We start from the raw sequence: 23017 nt of genomic DNA, 5'->3' as shown, positions 1-23017 counted from the left end.
TAGCAGCGCAGATACTGCTCTAAGATGCCGATGACCTTCTCGGTACCCCCGTCGGTCTGAGGATGATGCGCGGACGAGAGGCAAACCTTAATGTCCAACGCCCGCATCAACTCCTGCCAGAAGCGGGCTGTAAACTGGGCCCCCCTATCGGAGACGACTCTATCGGGAAGGCCATGCAGCCGGAACACCTGTTGGATGAACATGCGACTAGTGGCGCGAGCTGACGGTAAGCCGCGACAGGGGATGAAGTGCGCCATCTTGGTCAACATGTCCACCACCACAAACACTGTCGTGAAGCCAGAGGATGGGGGTAGATCCGTCAGAAAGTCCATGGACACAGCCCCCCAGGGTCTCTTGGGTGTTGGCAAGGGCTGCAGTAAACCAGGCGGGGCCCCTGTCGCTGACTTGGCCTGCCTGCAAGGAATGCAGGAGGTGACATAAGACTGGACATCGTGTTGGACTCGGGGCCACCAGAAGGTACGGGAGACCAGGTTCAGAGTCTTGAACAGGCCAAAATGCCCCGCAGCCGGGTTATCATGACACTGGCTGAGGACGAGTCCCCTGAGTGGCCCTCCTGGAACATAGAGCCGGTCACGATAATACAGGAGTCCATCCGCGACCGACCAAGGCGAATCTGGCCCCACCTCTTCCTTCCGCTGAGCCACCCACGCCTCCTGCTGCTGCGCCTCCCGGATCCGAGCCCGTATATCCACCGGCTCCCGCACCGCAGCAAAAGACTCGACGGGGATCACTGTCCTGGGCGGAAGCTTGTCTTCCGCTCGGGTGTATTCGGGCTTTCTGGACAGAGCATCCGCTCTCTGGTTGTGCCCGCTTGGTATGTACCGCACCCGGAAATCAAACCTCGCAAAGAAGAGGGACCACCGGATCTGGCGTTGATTCAAATTCCGAGCGGTCTGCAGGCTTTCCAGATTCTTGTGGTCCGTCCAGACCTCGATCTGATGCCGCGCCCCCTCCAGATGATGCCTCCAAGCCTCGAACGCCGCCTTGATGGCCAGCAGCTCCTTCTCCCAGATGGTATAGTTGCGCTCCGAGGGGTTCAATTTCCGAGACTGATACGCGCAAGGGAAAAGGGTACCGCTGGGCGTCGTTGCCTGGAGTAACACGGCCCCAATGGCAATGTCGGAGGCGTCCGCCTCCACGACAAACGGCCGTTGCGGGTCGGGATGTTTCAAGATGGGCTCCTTCATGAAGGCGTCCTTCAAAGCCTGGAACGCCTGTTGTTCGGGGGCGTTCCACTGGAACCGAGTCTTCTTCTGCAGGAGCCGGGTGAGGGGGGCTGTCAAGGCAGCAAAGCCAGGGATGAATGTCCGATAGTAGTTGGCAAATCCAAGGAGTCGCTGAACGTCCTTCACGCGACGCGGGGGTTGCCAACTCTGCAACGACTCGACTTTACTCGGCTCCATGGCGATGCCCTCAGGAGAAATGCGGTGACCCAGGAAATCGATGGTCACCTGGTAGAACTGGCACTTCTCCAACTTGGCAAACAGCCGATGTTCCCGGAGGCGCTGCAGGACCTGACGGAGATGCTGATGATGCGCTTCACGCGACGGGGAGTAAATCAGGATGTCGTCCAGGTAAATCACGACAAACTTGTCCAACAGATCTCGAAAGATGTCGTTCATAAAATGCTGAAACACAGCGGGGGCGTTGGTCAGGCCAAACGGCATCACCGTGTACTCGAAATGTCCATAGCGAGTACCAAACGCCGTCTTCCACTCATCACCCGGCCGAACCCTGACGAGGTTGTAAGCTCCACGCAGGTCCAGTTTCGTGAAGATCTTAGCCTCCCGGAGTCGGTCCAAGAGCTCGGGGATGAGGGGCAGCGGGTAGCGGTTACGCACCGTGATGGCGTTGAGTTTCCGGTAGTCACAGCAAAGCCGTAACTCGCCCGACTTCTTTTTGACGAAGAGCACGGGCGCAGACACTGGCGAGGACGAGGGCCGGATGAAACCACGAGCCAAATTCTTTGTCAGGAAGTCCCGCAATGCAGCCAACTCAGGCTCCGACATGGAGTACAAACGCCCCACTGGGAGAGGCGCATCAGGGACTAGATCAATGGAACAGTCATAGGGCCTGTGCGGGGGTAATTGGTCCGCCTCTGACTCGCTGAACACATCAGCAAAGTCGGACAGTTCGGGAGGCAAAGAAACCCCTGAGGAACCCTCCACCTGGCCGGCACAGATATGGCGGGTGTGGTCCACGCACTGCAAACTTGGGAAGGTGACCAAGTTCTGAGACCAATAGATCTGTGGATCATGCGCCCGGAGCCACGCCAGTCCCAAGACCACGGGGAAGTGCAGATCCGAAGTGACGTAAAACTGAATGGCCTCCACATGGGTACTGATGGCCATACACACGGGTTGCGTGGCGGCCGTAATAGGCCCGGACAGGAGCACTCGACCATCGATGGTCTCCACAAGCATGGGCGGATCCACTGGACACTGGGGAACAGCCCATTTGGCCACAAAGGCCGAATCCATAAAGTTAGTGGTAGCCCCAGAGTCAATTAAGGCATGGACCGGAATCCCCTCTGGCTTGCCAGGAAGGATCAGTCGTGCCTCCAGAATCAAATGCCGTGGAGGTTCACAGGCACCGTCGGAACGGCGTCGCTCGGCGTGGTCGTTGTGGGTCGCCCGATCTTTCACACCGTCTAGATCGGGCTCGGGCCGTTTCCCGATAGCAAAGCAGGGGACTTTCTCGGGGCAGGCTTGGTCACTGACGCCCGCTGACGCTTCTTCGGGCAAGAAGCAGCCAAATGTCCAGGGTCCCCACAGTAAAAACACAACCCCTCCGATCGTCGTCTGTCCATTTCCGTCACCGATAGACGGGACCTGGCGGCACCCAGCTCGATTGGCTCCTCCCTCTGGACTGGGGGCTCACGCACAACAGGGGCAGCAGGGGTCTGTGGGGTGGCACGGCGACTCTTACGCTGCTGCAGCCGGGCATCGATCCGCAGACAAAGATGGATCAGCCCATTCAGGTCTGAGGGAATGTCCACGCGGGCCAGCTCATCCAACATCTCCTCTGACAAGCCATCCTGAAAGGCATCCACGAGCGCAGCCTCATTCCAGGCGGAATCCTGGCTAAGCAGCCGGAAATCGCTGATATAGGCCTGTAGAGGGCGCTGACCCTGCCTCAAAGCTTTCAGGCGTCGGGTGGCAGTCTGCGCCTTAATTGGGTCCTCGTACATGAGGTGCATATGGTCACAAAACCCCCCAAAGTTATCCAACAAAGGGCTAGGCTGTGCCAACAGAGGCGTGCCCCAACGAGCTGCATCTCCCGACAGAAGGCTCAACATGAATCCCACCTTATCTCGGTCAGTGGGGAAATCAGCTGCTCTCACGCTGATATAAAGCTGGCATTGTCCCAGGAAGGCAGGAAACAGTTCTGGTTTACCAGCAAATTTATCCGGCATAGCTATCTGACATTTCCTCCTGGGTGGGGGTGCAGCATGTACCTGAGCTTGCAGTTGTGCCACCTGAGCTGCCAGCAAAGTGAGTTGCTGGGTGAGCTGGGCATTCTCGGCAAGAAGCTGCTCCATCGTAGTAATAAGGGGTGGGTGGCTGAAAGCAAACTGTTCTGAACCAGCCCTCTTCTGGCCTTGAGTAAGGCAACCCCTATTCAGAAAGAAGAGACTGGAGAGCGTCCAAGGCTAAAAGGCATCTGCCAAGATTTAATTACGCAGTTAACAAAAACACTAGAGCTTGTCTTCTCAAGCGGAAAAGTTGCTTTCAGCAACCAGCCCCTCCCCAAACACTCCTTTTATAGAGAGCTCAGGGCGTGGTCTCCCTGTGCCTCCTCCCGAGGAGTCCCACATTCTTTCTTTGTTTGTTCCTGCTCGACTGCCTCCTGCGTCGGGCGTCCTTGAACAGGGCCAGCTGTGGGTCATCATCTTCCGCACTATCGGGCTCACGCAGCTGAGAAGAGGGCCCCGGCTGGGAACTCTGCCAAGCCTCCACGCCATCATCAACCGGTTCGTCTCCCACACGGTCCTCCTCCCCCTCATCCGAGTCATCCGACACCTCTGAGCCGGCTGCCGAAACCACAGGCTGGCCCTGAGTCACAACAGGTTCTTCCAGTCTTATGAGAGGACCCACCTTTGTCCAGCACTGAATAAATGTGTTACCTAGAGAGAGAACTTGGACTCTGCCTCTTTGTTCGTGTTTGTGAGAGACCTCACAAGACTGATGGCTCGTTGAGGCGCTTCTAAGCAAAAGGCAGCACGCAGGGATGCAATCAGGTGAAGCTTTATTTAGATATAAAGCAGAGAGAAAGAGTTCCCTGGCATGGAGGCATCCATGCCTGGATTGAGCCCATGGATCAGTCCCAAAGGGAGCTAGAACAAGAGCTAAAGAGCAGCCCCTGTGCAGAGGTTTTTATGGGGGTCCCCGGCCCCTCCCTTACCAATAAGAGTGAGGGGGCCGGAGGGTCATTAACTCTCTCCAATGGGGCTGCAGGGGCCGGAGACCCCTGACCCACCAGTGGGAGCAAAGGTGCTTCTTTGCTCCCATCTGGTGACCTTTTAAGGAACTGCCATGGCTGGCACAAAAACATCTAACAGTGTAGATAGTTTCTTTCCAAGAGATTTTGCCAGTTTTCTAACTCTATATTGTGCCTAAAATTTTTAGCCCATGTTATCATTGTTTCTTTTACTTGTTCATCTTTCATCTTTAAGCTTAACCAAAAATTATACAATTTCTTAATCAGTTTTTCACCTGATGTTAATAATACCTGATCAAATGTTGTCTGTTCTGTATAAAAACCATATATTTTGTTATCTTTCTCATATCTCATTTGTATTTGTAAATGAGGCCACCATGATCAATCGATGCCCTGTTTTTCCAACTCTTGTTTAGTTTTTAAATTCCCTTCAATATTCAAGATATCTTTGTAAGTTACAATTTTCTCAGGATTAATTAAATTTGGGTGAGCGAACGCTTCCATTTTTGAAAGCCACCCTGGAATTTTTGTATAGATTTTCACTTTTATCTTTTCCCATGTTAAAAATAAAGCGTTTCTTATATAATTATTTTGAAAGTATCTATGGATTTTGTTCTTCCCATACTATAGAAAAGCGTGCCATCCCAATTTAAGTCATGTCCTTCTAAGTATAATAACCTTTTATGTCTAAGAGTAATCCATTCCTTTAACCATGTTAATTCACATGCTTGGTAATATAAGACCCAATCCGGGAGTCCAAAGCCTCCATTTTCTTTAGATTCTTTTTTTTTATAAATGAATCTTTATTTATATTTCATGTTAAAAACACACCATACACCAACAAAGACAAAAAAAACATTTACAATATACAAAAAACGAAGAAATCAAAAAATTGAAAACCATTTCAAAAATTTCACATTATATCTACTTCTAAACTAACAATTATATTCCACTCATTAAGTCTCTTATAACTATTCAACTCCCAAGCTTATTCATTAACAAAGACTATATCACTTCATTTTTGACCAACCTCCAAGCCACCCTCATTTCTTTAATCTTTTATCCATCCAAATATACCTTTTATTCCATGATAGAAATGCTGGTGTCTCTTCTTTACCCTTCAACTTCTTGGTCAATGTGTCTGCTTCTGCACAATCAAGTATTCTCCTAATTATAACTTCATCCGGCGGGGTATGATTTGCCTTCCAAAATTGAGCATACCCCATCCTTGCCGCCGTTAAGATATGTAAAACCAAATACCATATTTCCTTCTTAATATTTCCAGGCCTGGAGCCAAGCAGATACGTCTCTGGTTTAAGATCAACTAAACACCCTGTGATTTCCTCTATCCATTTTTGGATCCTCATAATTTTCTTTAGATTCTTGTAACAATTTCAGTCTAATGCTAGCTTTTTTCCCTTGCCAGATAAATTTCAAAATTGATGCATTTAACTCATCAAAAAAAATTCTACTATTTTTGACTTCCGGTGGCGGCGCGGCGCCGGAGACAGCCGTTTCGGGCTGCCCGCTGCTCAGCTGAGTTGTTTTCACCCGAAACAGCGCCGATCAGCTGTTCGGGTGGATTTGAAGCCCCCTCCTCGGAAGAAGAGGAGGGGGTGAGGCCCCAGGTAGGGGTTGAGTTCTCCGGGGCCGCCTGAGCTCAAAGCTTGGGCGGCTGAAGGATTGAACTCCCCCGTAGCCTGGGTTGCTCCCAGCTGTTCAGCGTCTCTGCTCCGGGATTTTTGGAGCAGAGCCAGGCGTTTGCGACCACCCCTGCCAGAAGGAAAGACCTTGGAATAAAAGGAGCAGGCAGAGCGGTACAGGAGGTTAAGGTGAAGAGGACTCTTATTTTTACTCTCTAGCTTAATGGACTTTATAAACTTAAAGTGAAAGTGCGCAACAAGTGAAAGTGAAAAGATGGCGGCTAAACCTCCCTCAAAAACTCTTCGGAGTGCGGGAACTTCCCCGGTGCAACAGACATCGTTGCACGCTTTGCTTCCTCCTGCTGCATTGACATCGAAGGATTTAGAAGATGCTTTGGAAAAACAATCCCAGGTAATATCAGAAATGCTGGGTGACAAGTTGGCAAAGGTGGAGGAGAAATTGGAGAAATTGGAGGAGAGGATAGAAGAGAAGTTTAGTGCGATGAGGGTAGACATTTTGTCTACAGTGCAAAGCGTGGCTGAATGTGTGCAAAGCTTGGAAGAAAAAGTGGAGGATCTGAGTCAAAGTGGCAACCAATTTGCGGTTTGCTAGGCATAATACTTTTTGCAATGCTAATAAGCCAGGTAGATGGCTAGCTTATAGACTTAGGAAAAAGCAAAGGGCTTCTAATATAGATAAAATTGAACATAAGGGAAAGGTGGTGTTTCAACAGGATCTCATTAAGGAAGCCTTTCTGGACTTTTATTCTAAGTTATATGCTAAGGAGAAGATTAATGAAAAGGATATTGATGTATATTTGGAGAATGCTAGCATCCCGGTTCTTACGCAGGCACAAAAAGAGGAGATTAACCAATTAATAACAGAAGAAGAAATTCTTATAGCAATTAAGGAATTGAAGTTGGATAAAGCGCCAGGTACGTATGGTTTGACTGCGGTTTATTACAGAAATTTACAAATGGAGTTGATAAAGCCATTAAAGGAACTGTTTCAGATAATTCAGAGAGGGGGAAAGGTGCCTCCGTCTTGGAGAACTGCTTTTATTTCTTTGATTCCGAAGGAAGATCAAGATGCTACTCAAGTAAAAAATTATAGACCGATATCACTTTTAAATACAGATTATAAGATATTTGCTAAGGTGTTGGCTAATAGACTGATGAGGGTTCTGCAACAGGTGATTCATGGGGATCAAACTGGGTTTATCAGTGGTAGGCAAATGAAAAATAATGTGAGGCATATAGTTGATGTGTTAGAGTTTTTGGAAAGGAATAACCAGATCCCTGCGGCGCTAATTTTTTTAGATGCGGAAAAAGCTTTTGATCAATTGAATTGGCAATTTTTGATGAAAGTTTTAGATAAAATGAATTTTGGGGATAAATTTTTGCAACCAATTAGGGCATTATATCAAAAACAAACTGCCCGAATAATAGTTAACAATAGTTTGACTGAAGCTTGTAATATTGAGAAGGGCACAAGGCAAGGGTGTCCGTTATCGCCTTTGTTATTTGTGTTAACATTGGAGATATTATTGGTAAAAATACGGAGTTCGGAAAGAATTAAGGGGATACAAATTAGAGATCAGGATTATAGATTGAGAGCGTTCGCAGATGATCTGGTTGTTACAGTGACCCAGCCAGAGAACTCTGTTGTGGACCTGATGGAGATAATAATGCAATATGGGAAGGTTTCTGGATTTAAAGTTAATGCACAAAAAACTAAAATTCTGGCCAAAAATATGACAGTATCGCAAAAGGCTCTTTTAGAAGGACTAACTGGATTTGAGATTGTTAAAAGGGTCAAATATTTGGGGGTGTTTTTGTCACCCTCTAATACAAAGTTATATAAAAATAACTATGAAAGATTGTGGGGAAAAATCCAAAAAGAAATGGAGAGCTGGGAAAAACTGCAATTGTCTTTGTTGGGGCGAATCGCAGCAGTGAAAATGAATGTCCTGCCTAAATTTTTATTCTTATTTCAAATGATACCGGTTCTTAAGAAAGATTCTAATCTGGAGGAATGGCAGCGAGGTATCAATAAATTTGTTTGGGCAGGGAAAAAGCCACGAGTTAAATTTAAGATTATGCAGGATACTCGTGAAAGAGGTGGTCTTAAAATGCCCAATCTTAAATTATATTATGAAGCTGCTGCGTTATCAGGAATAAGTGATTGGATTAATTTGACACAAGAGAGATTATTAAATCGTGAGGGCCATGACTTGTTGTTTGGCTGGCATGCATATTTGTTGTATGATAAAAAGGTAGATAATGTGTTTAAAGCGCATATTTTAAGACAAGCATTGTTGAGAGTTTGGAAGAAGTACAGACATAAGTTAGGTTGTAAGATACCATTGTGGGCAATCCCAAAACACGCAATAGAAAATATAAATGTTGGTTTCAAACATGATGTGACTACGTATAAGGAGATTTTAAGTTTGGAAAGAAATGTCTGGTGTCTGAAACCGTACAGTCTCTTGCGAGATGAGAAGATTGTTCAAACTTGGTTCCAATATATTCAGCTACGGGCCAGGTGGAAAGAAGATCAGAAAACTGGTTTTACAATGACTGATGAAAATCTGATAAAGCAAATTAGAAAGCAGGGTCCAGCACATATCAAACGGATATATCTTGCATTGATAGAAATTGACTCAGAAACAGAACTTGTTAAAGATTGTATGATAAAATGGGCCCAAAATATTCAAGAAGTTATTACAATGGATACGTGGGAAAAGATCTGGGTGAGGAACGTAAAATTTACACAAGCTCAAAATTTAAGAGAGAACTTTTATAAAATGTTTTATAGATGGCATCTAGATCCTAAAAAGCTTGCAAGTATGTATCCGAATTATCAGCCCAAGTGCTGGAGGTGTGGCGATGAAGATGCAACATATTTTCACATATGGTGGACTTGTAAAAAGGTTAAGGCCTTTTGGATAAAAATTTGGTGGAACATGCAGAAGATTTTCAAGCAAAGGATAAAGTTTTGCCCGCAATTTTTTTTGTTAGGTATAATTACAGATGCTGCGGTTGTGGACACTAAGTTGATGTTGAATTTAACTACGGCAGCAAGACTCTTAATAGGTCAATATTGGAAGAAGGAGGAACTGCCGACTATAGAAGAATGGACTTTAAAGGTTTCTGACCTGGCAGAGATGGCAAAGATTTCGGCTTATTTGAAAGATCACTCGCAAGAACGTTACATTATGGAGTGGAGAAAATGGATTGAGTATATCCAGAACAAATATGGGACTAAAAAGTTTCATGTAGCATTTGAATAAGTCTTCCTTTCTTTTCTTTTTTCTTTTTTTTATATATTTAATAGTAATAGTGTTTGTAGTTATCCTATATGAGCTAGAGAGTGATAGATTTTAGAGTTTATGGTTGTTAGCATTTGGATGTTTATGAGTGTTTTTTTTTGTTTTTATACCCTGTACTTAGCTCTGGGAAGTCGGGGGGGAGGGGGGGAGGGGTAGGGAGGGATGGGTATGGGAGGGGTAGGGGGGACTGTTAAAGATAAAATGTATGTTAAAACTTTTTAATAATAATAATAAAAAAATTCTACTATTTTTATAGGTATTGTTTGGAATAAAAACAATAGTTTTGGTAGAACATTCATCTTTACCGTCGCTATTCTTCCTAACATTGAGAGTTGTAAATTTTTCCATTTTTCGAGGTCTAGTTTTATTTGTTTTAATAGTTTTATATAATTGTCTTCTTTTATTGTTGCACATCTTGCAACAATATTCCCAAGTATTTGACTTTCTTAACTATCTGGAGATCTATTTTTCCTGAAAGTTGATTTTTTTGTTTATCTGTAAGGTTCTTAAATATAACTTTAGTCTTTTCTCTGTTTATTTTCAATCCTGCTACTTCTCCAAATTCTTCTATCTTTTTCAGTAATTTAGAGCTTGTCTCCAAGGGTTCTTCTAGTATAAATACCAAGTCATCCGCAAATGCTTGTAGTTTGTATTTTTCATCTTTTAGCTCCATTCCCTTAATTTCTGGGTCTTGTCTAACATTTCTGTTCAACACTTCCAAAGTTAATATATATAGAGAGCCTTGGTGGAGCAGTGGGCTAATGCCTCCTTAAGTAACACCAGCTGCCTGCAATTAGTGCAGGTTCGCATCCCACCAGGCTCAAGGTTGACTCAGCCTTCCATCCTTCCGAGGTAGGTAAAATGAGGACCCAGATTGTTGGGGGCAATTAAGCTGACTTTGTAATAATGCCGCTTGGGGTGTGTGTGAAAGCCCTAATAAGCAGGCATATACATAGAATGAAGGCTACTGCTAAGCTTGTAAGCCGCCCTGAGTCTTCGGAGAAGGGCGGGATATAAATGGAATTAAAATAAAAAAAAGTAAATAATATAAATAGCAATGGAGATAGTGGACACCCTTGTCTTGTACCTTTTTTATATTAACATTCTCTGTAAAGTCTGCATTTACAATTACTTCGGCTGTTTGTCTAAGATATATTGTTTTAATTATATTTATAATTTTTTCTCCAAAGTCCATACAGTTTAATTATTGTATCATAAATTGGTAATTTACATTATCAGAAGCTTTCTGTGCATCTGGGAATATTAGTGCCATTTGTTTCCCTGGATGCATTTCATAATATTCCAGTGTATCCAAAATAATTTTTAAGTTGTTTTTTATTTGTCTCTTGGGTAAAAATCCATTTTGATCTGGATGAATAATTTCAAAAATCTTTTCAATCTCTCTGCTATTATTGAAGCAAAAAAATTATAATCCACGTTTAACAGTGATATAGGTCTATAGTTCTTTATCTGAGTCAGGTCTGAGTCTTCTTTTTGAATTAAAGTAATGTTGGCTTCTGACCAGGTGTTTGGTATTTTGGCCTCTGATAATACCTCATTACAAATCTCTTTCATTGGTAAGCCTAATGTGTCTTGTAGACATTTATAGAACTCTGCTGGTAACCCATCTGGTCCTGGAGTCTTGTCATTTTTTTGTCTTTTTATAGCCTCTGTCAATTCCATCATTTTTATTTTTTCATTTAACATATTTTTAAAATTTTAAGGTTTTTTGGTAATTTAGCTTTTCCATATCTTGAATTATTTTTTCCTTAGAAATTTCTTCTATGTCATATAATTTCCCATAAAAAAATTTAACTATTTTTTATTGTTTTGTTTTGAAATTACAAACATCCTTTCCCATCTTGTAGTTTATTTATCAATTTCTTCTCCTTTTCTTTTTTCATTTTGTAGGCTAACCATCTACCCGGTTTCTTAGCATTTAAAAAAAAAATTGTTTTGCCCTTTTAATTTGTTGGGCCATTTCTTCAGCTTCTATTAAGGTTAATTTGTGGGTCTGTTTGTAATTCTAATTCCATTTTTTAAGTTCTTCCTTTAACTTCTTTTGTTGTTGTTGTTTTTCCTTATTCTTTTTTTCCATATACGTTATAGCTAAGCCTCTAAAGCAGGGGTGTCAAACTGCTTGCCCGTGGGCTGGATGCGTCATGGCAAAACTGTGCCCACCCCATTGCCAGCAATGGAAAAAAAAGTTGTGATATGTCACGACACGTCATGTGACGTTGAGAGTTTGACACCCCTGCTCTAAAGTATGCTTTGGCCGTGTCCCACATATTTGAAGTGATGCCTCTTCTTTCTTATTTTCTTTAAAGAAGAATTCCATTTACTTTACTGCTATTTGTATAAATTCTTTCTCTTTTAATAAAGCTTGATTCAATGACCATCTGAGTTTTTTCTTTGTTCCTCTCCAGGTCATCTTTATTGTATTATGATCTGCCCATATATTGCTTTCTATCTCAGTCTCATGTATATTCATTCTTAATTCAAAGGATAACCATATCATGTCAATTCTGGACCATAATTTGTGCCTATTTGAATAAAATGTACACTGAGATTTTTTTTGGATTTTTTTCTCTCCACATATCCTGTATACAGATTTCTTCTGCCATTTCAAAAAAAAGCCTTAGGTAGTATATTTCTTCCTTTTTCCCTGTTTTGCTGCTTTGTCTACAGTTGCATTAAAATCTCGTAACAAGCAAATGTTTTGATATTCTGTTTCCACTATTTTCTTACGTAGTTTTTGGTAAAATTCTTCTTGTTTGTTGTTTGGTGCATATATTGCTACCATCAATATCTGATTTTGATTTATCATTTCCACCATTAATATTCTTCCTTCTTCATCTGCATAGACTTGTTTAGAATCCATTGTCTCTTTAATATACAGGTGAAACTTGAAAAATTAGAATATCGTGCAAAAGTTCATTTATTTCAGTAATGCAACTTAAAAGGGGAAACTAATATATGAGATAGACTCATTACATGCAAAGCAAGATAGTTCAAGCCATGATTTATCATAATTGTGATGATTATGGCTTACAGCTCATGAAAACCCCAAATTGACAATCTCAGAAAATTAGAATATTGTGAAAAGGTGCAATATTCTAGGCTCAAAGTGTTCCACTCTAATCAGCTAATTAAGCCATAACACTTGCAAAGGGTTCCTGAGCCTTTAAATGGTCTCTCAGTCTGGTTCAGTAGGAATCAACAATCATGGGGAAGACTGCTGACCTGACAGTTGTGCAGAAAACCATCATTGGCACCCTCCATAAGGGGGGAAAGCCTCAAAAAGTAATTGCAAAAGAGGTTTGTTGTTGTTGTTGTTGTTGTTGTTAGCTGCGAAGTCGTGTCCAACCCATCGCGACCCTATGGACAACATTCCTCCAGGCCTTCCTGTCCTCTACCATCTTCTGGAGTCCATTTAAGCTCACGCCTACTGCTTCAGTGACTCCATCCAGCCACCTCATTCTCTGCCGTCCCCTTCTTCTCTTGCCCTCAATCTTTCCCAGCATGAGGCTCTTCTCCAGTGAGTCCTTCCTTCTCATTAGGTGGCCAAAGTATTTGAGTTTCAACTTCAGGATCTGGCCTTCTAAAGATCAGTCAGCGTTGATCTCCTCTAGGACTGACTGGTTTGATCGCCTTGCAGTCCAAGGGACTCGCAGGAGTCTTCTCCAGCACCATAGTTCAAAGGCCTCAATTCTTTGGCGCTCAGCCTTTCTTATGGTCCAACTTTCACTGCCATACATTGCAACTGGGAAGACCATAGCCTTGACTATACGCACTTTTGTTGACAGGGTGATGTCTCTGCTTTTTAGTGTGCTGTCTAGATTTGCCATGGCTTTCCTCCCGAGGAGCAAGCGTCTTTTAATTTCTTGGCTACAGTCCCCATCTGCAGTGAACTTGGAGCCCAGGAAAATAAAATCTGTCACTACCTCCATTTCTTCCCCATCTATTTGCCAGGAATTGAGAGGGCCGGATTCCATGATCTTGGTTTTCTTTTTTTTTATTAAAGAGTTTTTAAAAAATAAGATTTTACAATATATCCCCAAATCCCCCCCACCCCAAACCCGCCCACTTCCCCCCCACTTCCCAGAGCTAAATACAGGATTATAGTTATAATAATCATATTCTAAATAAAAATTATGCATAATATATAATTAACCAAATTCATAATGTGCTTTAACTCCCCTTTAACATAAATACATACAAAGTACCAACACTAAGATCAATAACAATATCCCTCTAAAATCTAGATCTTGGTTTTCTTAATGTTAAGTTTCAACACAAGTTTTGCACTCTCCTTCTTCACCTGCAACACGAGGCTCTTTAGTTCTTCTTCACTTTCTGCCATTAGAGTGGTATCATCTGCATATCTTAGGTTGTTGATATTTCTTCCGGCAATCTTAATTCCAACTTTTGATTCATCTAGCCCTGCCTTTCTCATGATGTGCTCTGTTCATGTCCAGTTCTCACTGTTGCTTCTTGGCCCACATATAGGTTTCTCAAGAGACAAATAAGATGGTCTGGTACGCCCATCTCTTTAAGAACTTGCCACACTTTGTTATGATCCACACAATCAAAGGCTTTAGCATAGTCAATGAAGCAAAAGTAGATGTTTTTCTGGAACTCTCTAGCTTTCTCCATGATCCAGCGTATGTTGGCAATTTGATCTCTAGTTCCTCTGCCTCTTCAAAATCCTGCCTGTACTTCTGGTAGTTCTCGATCCACATACTGCTGGAGTCTAGCTTGTAGGATTTTAAGCATAACTTTACTAGCATGAGAAATAAGTGCAATGGTGTGATAGTTTGAACATTCTTTGGCACTGCCTTTCTTTGGAATTGGAATGTAAACTGATCTTTTCCAATCCTTTGGCCACTTTTGAGTTTTCCAAATTTGCTGGAAAATTGAGTGTAGCACTTTTACTGCATCGTCTTTTAAGATTTTGAATAGCTCAGCTGGAATACTGTCACCTCCACTAGCTTTGTTGTTGCTCAGTTTTTCTAAGGCCCACTTCACTTCACATTCTAGGATGTCTGGCTCGAGGTCAGTGACCACCTCATTGTGATTATCAGGGATGTTAAGCTCATTCTTGTATAGTTCTTCTGTGTAATTTTGCCATCTCTTCTTAATCTCTTCTGCCTCTGTTAGGTCCCTGCCATTTTGGTCCTTTATCATGCCCATTTTTGCATGAAACGTTCCCTTCATCTCTCCAATTTTCTTGTAAAGGTCTCTGGTCCTCCCTATTCTATTGTTTTCTTCTATTTCTTTACACTGTTCATTTAAGAAGGCATTCTTATCTCTTCTAGCTATTCTCTGGAATTCTGCATTCAATTGGGCGTATCTTTCTTTTTCTCCATTGCCTTTCGCTTCCCTCCTTTTTTCAGCTATTTGCAAAGCTTCCTCAGACAGCCATTTTGCTTTCTTGCATTTCTTTTTCTTTGGGATGGTTTTAGTTGCTACCTGTTGTACAATGTTGCGAACCTCTGTCCATAGTTCTTCAGGCATTCTGTCTATCAGATCTAATTCCTTAAATCTATTTGTCACCTCTACTGTATATTCAACAGGGATATGATTTAATTCATACCTGACTGGCCTAGCGCTTTTCCCTACTTTCTTCAGTTTAAGCCTAAACTTTGCAATGAGAAGTTCATGGTCTGAGCCACAGTCAGCTCCTGGTCTTGTTTTACTGACCTTATAGAGCTTCTCCATCTTTGGCTGCAGAGCATATAGTCAATCTGATTTCTGTGTTGACCGTCTGGTGATGTCCATGTGTAGAGCCGTCTCTTGGGTTGTTGGAAAAGAGTGTTTGCTATGACCATCGTATTCTCTTGACAAAATTCTATCAGCCTGTGCCCTGCTTCATTTTGCACTCCAAGGCCAAACTTGCCTGTTATTCTGGTTATCTTTTGGCTTCCTACTTTAGCATTCCAATCCCCCATGATGATAAGGACATCATTTTTTGGTGTTAGTTCTATAAGGTGCTGTAGGGCTTCATAGAACTGGTCAATTTCATCCTCTTCAGCACTGGTGATTGGGGCATTGACTTGGACTACTGTGATATTGAATGGTTTTCCTTGGATTCGAACTGAGATCTTCTGTCATTTTGAGGATTGTATCCCAGTATTGCTTTTCCTACTCTTTTATTGACTATGAAGGCTACTCCATTTCTTCTGAGGGATTCTTGCCCGCAGTAGTATACCTGATGGTCATCTGAATTAAATTCACCCATTCCTGTCCATTTTAATTCGCTGATACCTAAGATGTCGATGTTCAGTCTTGTCATCTCTTGTTTGACCACGTCCAGCTTTCCTTGATTCATGGATTTTACATTTCAGGTTCCTATGGAGAAAAAATCTTTACAGCATCGGACTTTCCTTTCACCACCAGACACATCCACAGCTGAGCGTCCTTTCGGCTTTGGCCCAGTCGCTTCATTCTTTCTGGCGCTACTAGTACTAGCCCTCTACTCTTCCCCAGTAGCATATTGGACGCCTTCCGACCTGAAGGGCTCATCTTCCAGTGTCATATTGTTTTGCCTTTTAGTACTGTCCATAGGGGTTTCATGGCAAAGATACTGGAGTGGGTTGCCATTTCCTTCTCCAAAAGTAGTTGGATGTATTTAGTATTTAGTATTTAGTATTTTATTAAATTTGTATACCGCCCTTCTCCCGGAGGACTCAGGGCGGTGAACAGGGCATATATAAATAGAAAATACAAAAATTAAAAGAGAATTAAACAATTGCCCGGATAAAAACAGTAACAGTATAAAACCCCATTAAAAACCCTAACGTCCCCCATCAGGCCAGGCCAGCTTGTTCAAATAAATGGGTCTTCAGACCGCGCCGGAAGGAGCGAAGGTCCGGTGCCATCCGGAGCTCAACCGGCAGTTGGTTCCATAAAGCCGGAGCGCCCACAGAGAAGGCCCTCCCCCTGGGGGCCACCAGCCGACATTCTCTGACCGGAGGCACCCTGAAGAGGCCCTCTCTGTGGGAACACACAGGGCGGAGGGAAGTTGACGCCGGCAGCAGGTGGTCCCCGAGGTACTCCGGACCCATGCCATGTAAGGACTTAAAGACCATAACCAAAACCTTGAATCTCACCCGGAAGACAACTGGTAACCAATGCAGCTCGCGGAGCAAAGGTGTAACATGGGAGTACCGGGAAACTCCCAAGACAACTCTCGCGGCTGCATTCTGTACCAGTTGGAGCCTCCAAGTGGTCTTCAAGGGGAGCCCCATGTAAAGAGCATTGCAGTAGTCCAGGCGAGAGGTCACGAGCGCATGAGTGACCGTACACAGGGCATCCCGGTCCAGATAGGGCCGCAACTGGCGCACCAGGCGAACCTGGGCGAAAGCCCCCCTAGTCACGGCTACTATATGGTCTTCCAGGGTAAGCCGTGAATCTAGGAGGACTCCCAAGTTGCGAGCCCTATCCACGGGGGGTAAAAACTCACCCCCCATAGAAAGAGGTGGAATATTTTGAATGTCCCGGGATGCCGGAATGCACAGCCACTCAGTTTTGTCAGGGTTGAGCTGAAGTCTGTTCCTCCCCATCCAGACCTGAACCGCCTCCAGGCAACGGGACATCACATCGAGGGCATCACTGGGGTGGTTTGGGGTCGAAATGAAAAGCTGGGTATCATCGGCGTACTGATGATACCCAACTCCAAAACCACGAATGATCTCACCCAGCGGTTTCATGTAGATGTTGAACAGGAGAGGCGAGAGGACCGACCCCTGAGGAACTCCACAAACGAGAGGCCTCGCAGTCGACCTCTGCCCCCCTGCCAACACCAACTGCGAGCGTCCCAGGAGATAGGAGGAGAACCACTGAAGAACTGTGCCTCCCACTCCCAATCCCCTGAGACGCCGCAGCAGGATACCATGGTCGATGGTATCGAAAGCCGCCGAGAGGTGTAACAGGACAAGGACAGAGGAATGTCCTCTGTCCCGGGCCCTCCAGAGATCATTCACCAGAGCGACCAATGCCGTCTCCATGCTGTACCCGGGCCTGAAACCCGATTGGGACGGGTCTAGATAATCCGCTTCATCCAGAACCAGGGGGAGCTGATGCGCCACCACACTCTCAACAACCTTCTCAAGAAAGCGAAGGTTGGAGACCGGACGAAAGTTATTTAACACAGCTGGGTCCAGGGCAGGCTTCTTGAGGACAGGTCTCACCACCGCCTCCTTCAAGACGGCGGGAAAATTACCCTCACTCAAAGAAGCAGATATAACTGCCTGGAACCAGCCTCGTGTCCTCTCCCGAGCTGCATAGACCAGCCAAGAAGGGCACGGGTCCAATAAACATGTGGTGGAGCTCAACCTCCCCATAATCCTGTCCACTTCCTCAGGGGTCACAGAATCAAACTCCTCCCAGATAACATCGACAAGACCGCCCGTGTCCTGATCGTCGGACTCTGCCCAGTTGGAGTCCAGACCGGTCCGAATCCGAGCGATTTTATCCGACAGATGTTGACCAAACTCCTTGGCACGGCCCTGCAAGGGTTCCTCCCTCACCTCCTGATTAAGGAAGGAGCGGGTCACCCTAAACAGGGCGGCCGGGCGATTATCTGTGGACGCGATGAGGGCAGAGAAGTAATTACACCTCACCGCCCTCATCGCTGCGAGATAAGACCTAATAAAGGTTCTTAGTCGCAACCGGTCGGATTCGGATCGGCTGGACCTCCAACAGCTCTCTAGGCCCCGTTTCCGACGCTTCATCTCCCGAAGCTCCGTAGAGAACCATGGAGCTCGTTGGGATCTGCACCGGGTCAGGGGCCACAAGGGTACAACTCGGTCAAGTGCCTCAGTGGCCGCCCTTTCCCAGGCTTCTACTAGGGCATCCGCCGAGTTGTGAGCAACGGAGGTTCCCAAAGTGCTGTATCAAAGCACATTAATAGAAAGTTATGTGGCTCCCCCTACCACAGGCCCACCTGAAAAGGAAGGACAACAAGATGGACGTCCACGGACCCCGGCCACTGAGTCCCCGGCTCCACCACCCGGCTTGTTGATTGATTGACAATCTTTGGGTTTTTTGAATAGAAGAGCTGTGGTAGACTTTGCACTTTTCCTCTTGGATTTGGTGCTGAAAGACACAGGTGGATTACAAATTTCTTTTTTTCTCTTTACTTTTTTCCCTTCCTTTGGTGGTGGACCTATAAGCTGGAATATTGGTCTACAAAAGCTATAGATAAAGACTACAAGAACTATTTGGGACGATTTAAAATTCAAATTGGAATGTAAATATTGTATTGTGATATTGATTATAAGATTGCTTGCTCTGTATAAGACTGATAATTAGGGGACATAATAGACTTGATAGAAGAGTCTGAGGGGCGGAGCAAAAAATGAGTGTTCCAAGCTTGACTAAAACAGGCAAGAAACTTACCTCAGCACCATCTTCTGGTACCCCCAGCCCTGTTTACCAGAGATCAATTGAATCAATGCTTCAGCAAGAAACAAATAATTTTCAGAAGGAAATGCAGGCCACATTACAATTAATACAAGAGGCAATAACCTCACATAAAGAAGACACAAGCAAAAATCATGAGGAGACAAAAGATAATTTGGATAAAATAAATGAACAAATTCACAATTAGAAAATTTTCAGCAAAGGATCACAAAGAATGAACAAAAAATTCAGAAAATAGAAGACAAATCAGAGGAAACTGACCAAAAGATGGAAGAAATAAAAGAAGAAAACCAAAGGCTGATGCAGGCTAATAAAGACTTGGGGGATTCAGTGGCAGTTCTGGAAATGGAGAAGGCACCTTATTTTTTAAGATTTCAGAATATAATGGAAGACAAAGAAGAAGACCTCCCAGACCTGATGATAGAGCTGCTAACAGAAGCATTGGAAATTGGGAGACAGGAAATGGAAGGAGAGACAGACCAAATGTTTAGAGTCAATTCAAGCTATGCAAGGAAAAACAGACTTCCCAGAGAAGTACATGTTAGATTTGTAAAAAAACCCAACAAGAGATGAGATATTAAGAAGAGTGAGAGTTGACCCATTGCGGTATAAAGAAAAGGAAATTGTAGTCTTGAAACAGATTCCTAGAAGGATAAGAGATTCACAAAAAGAATATCAATTTTTGACCAAAAAACTAATTGAAAAAGGAGTGAACTTTAGATGGCTGGTCCCGGAAAGGATTCTAATCAATTGGGATTCTAAGAGATACAGACTGGACTCCATTTTCAAAGCAATGGAATTCTATGAATTCTTTGAAGAAAAAAGTTCAGAACTTCAAACAGAAAAGGAATGTAGAAAGCAGGGAGAAGCAGTACAAGAAGAGGCAGCTGCACGAAGAGAGGAAAAAGAAATAGAAAATATAGATCAAGAAGAAGGGGCAAAGATAAGAGAACAAAGACAGACAAGAACAACTAGGAGAGGGACTTCTGGGTGGCGCTTCAGCGTTGTGGACGGTCAGGATCAACCGCCAGACTTCCGATTTTGTTAAAGCCACGGAGCAGCCGACGATCAGCTGTTCTGTGGCTTAAAAACCCTTCCCCTCGGGCAAAGAGGGGAAGGGGAGTCTCTGGATAGGGGTAGAGCTCCCCTAGAGCCCCAGAATGTATATTCTGAGGCTTGAAGGCAGAGAGCTCCCCCGAAGCCCGGAAATACTCCAGATCGGAGGATTTTTCTGCTTTTAAGCAGAACAAGACGCTGAATCCACTCCTGCTGGATTTGTTTGTTTTTTGGAGTAATTGATGCAGGCAGAGTGGATGCGGGAGCAATATACAGTAAACAGCAAGTATAAAACTTTAACTCTGGAACTTTAACTTTTCTCCTGTTTCAACGATCATTTTAAAAAGGATGGAAAGATGGCGCCTGAGTGATTCTTTGTAACAAGCATTGAAAGTGTCTTTTTTTTTTCTCTCAAAGTGAAAGTGATTGGATACTGAGGAGGAATATCTAAAGTGGATTCTCAGAACTTTAAGATTTTGTTAAATTTTGGAGCTGTTTAAAAATGATTATAAGACTTGGATATTTAACATTTAAACTACAACTCTAAGTGGGGTGGAAAAGTGAAAGTGTGTAAAGAAAGTTAATTAGGTGCTAAAATGGCTTCCAAACCGCCTAGAATTCCTGTTTCTAAAGTCCGGGGGCATCACCTGTTCAGCAATCTGGAATTCAATCTTTGATGTTACCTGCTGCAGCTGTTGCACCCCCATTGACTTTAAAAGACTTACAAGATTCTTTAAAAGATGCTTTAAAACTTCAGTCTGAAAAAATATCAGAGCAGGTGGCAGAACTTATTGAAAAAAAAATAAGGAAATACGGGAGGACATTTTGATGGCATTTCAAGGGCTCTCAGGTTGTATTGAGAGTCTGGATGAATGTGTGGAAGAAGTGAAACAGAATAATTTGATGTTGGAGGCCAAAATGTCTGATGTAGAGAACAAAATAGAGAAAATGGATGATGAAGTGGTTATGACACAATATAGAGACATGGAGTTTGCCCTGAGGATAAGAGGCTTAAAAGAAAATCCACAGGAAAATCTGGAAGAGATGTTGGCGGATGCTCTGGCGCCTATTTTGGGAATTCAACCGGAAGATCTTTTTGTGGAGATGGATAAAGTATTCCGTGTTAATTCTTGGATCGCTAGGCAAAGGAAACTGCCAAGAGATGTCGTTGTGTACTTTAGAAAGAGAAAGATCAGAAATCAGATCATTCAAGCTTTTTACAATAATAGATTTAAAGTGGCTAATCAAGAGGTTCTGATTCTGAAAGAGATTCCCCCAAGAATTTTGAGAAAAAGGAAAGATTTTGTTTTTTTGGCAGATGAATTAAAAAAAACAACAGCTTCAGTTCAGATGGGAGATACCAATGGGGATTGTGGTGAATTATGCTGGAATAAGATATCGTCTTAATACAGTCCTGAAGGCACGTGATTTTTATTCTAATGTTTTGAAAGCAGGTTCACCGCCATCCTCAGAAGTTAAAGGAGGAAAAGAAGTTAAAGGAGGAAAAGAAGAAGAAGAGCGACAGATACAAAAAGTACAGCAAATTTCGGAAACTGTGCAACCCATGACTTTAATGGAAGAATCTAAGACTCAAAGAGTGACACGGGTGACACGGGCTGCATCTAGACGTAAGGAACAACAACAACAACAACAGCAACAGTGTTTAACAGATGTCTGTGGATCTGCAAGAAATGCTCCGAAAGCTTCAAGTCGCAAAAGATGGTGACAAAGTTTCTAACTTGGAATGTTAATGGATTAAATTCACCACAAAAGAGAAAGAAAGTATTTCAGTACCTGAAACAATTTAAAAATGATGTTATATGTTTGCAAGAAACGCATATTCGTGCATCTGATCAAAAATATTTGATAAATTCTAGGCTGGGTATACAATTTATTGCATCTGCTCCAGAGAAGAAAAATGGAGTAGTTATTTATGTAAAGAAAGACATAACAGCTAATTTAATTGAAGCAGATAAACAAGGAAGATATATTATAATTGAACTATTAATAAAAGGGAAGAAAACACTTTTAACTGGAGTATATGCACCTAATCAACAGCAAGGAGAATTTTACAAACTGTTACATGATAAAATAATTCAATGGGATTATAAATCGTGCATTTTGATGGGAGACTGGAATGGAGTGCTTGACACTCAGAAAGATAAAAAAGGGTTTTTTAAAAATACTCCAAGCCACGCTAGATTGCCAAAATCTTTTTTTGATTTGAAAGATGACTTGGAATTGCGAGATGTCTGGAGAGAACGAAATTTGGAAGAAAAGGATTTTACTTTTTTTTCTGATAGACATCAATCTTTTTCTAGGATTGATTTTGTATTAGCTACTAATGATTTTTTTCTAGGATTAAGAAGATTAAGATATGTCCAAGAACTCTATCAGATCATAGTCCAGTCTGGATGGAATTGGACAAGGGCAAGGGGGAAAGAAGATCATGGAGGCTAAATGAAAATTTATTTAGATATGAAGAGAATGTGGAAGAATGTAAAAAGCAGATGAGAGAATTTTTATTATGAATATGCATAAGGATACTCCCATTGAAATGGTTTGGGATGCAAGTAAAGCTTATATGAGAGGAGTGTTAATATATTTGAATAATAAACATAGACAGAGAATGGAATATAAGCGTAAAGAAATAGAGGAGGAAATAAAGATGAAAGAGAAAGCTTTTATTTTGAACCCATCTGACAAGAGGTTGAAAGAAGTAATTAATTTGCTAAGAGGACAGTAAGATATGTTAATGGCAGATCAAGTAGCAACTAATTTACGATATGCCAAACATAATACTTTCAACAATACTAATAAGCCGGGTATGTGGTTAGCTTACTTATTAAGGAAAAAACAAAGATCACGTAATATAGATAAGATAGAATATAAGGGCAAAGAGGTGTTTCAGCAAGAACTTATTAAAAAGGCTTTTGTTGAATTTTATTCTAAATTATATGCTAGGGATATAAAGCAGGGTTTAGATATGGATAGTTATTTACAGGATGTGAATATCCCAATACTTACACAAGAGCAACGGGAAGGGATGAATCAATTGATAACTGCTGAAGAAATCATTTTAGCAATTAAACTATTAAA

Source organism: Vipera berus (genome assembly GCF_964194415.1).
Source record: "Vipera berus genome assembly, chromosome: W".
Lineage (NCBI taxonomy): Eukaryota > Metazoa > Chordata > Lepidosauria > Squamata > Viperidae > Vipera > Vipera berus.
The sequence above is the reverse complement of the archived record's forward strand: the minus strand, read 5'-3'. Positions refer to the sequence as shown.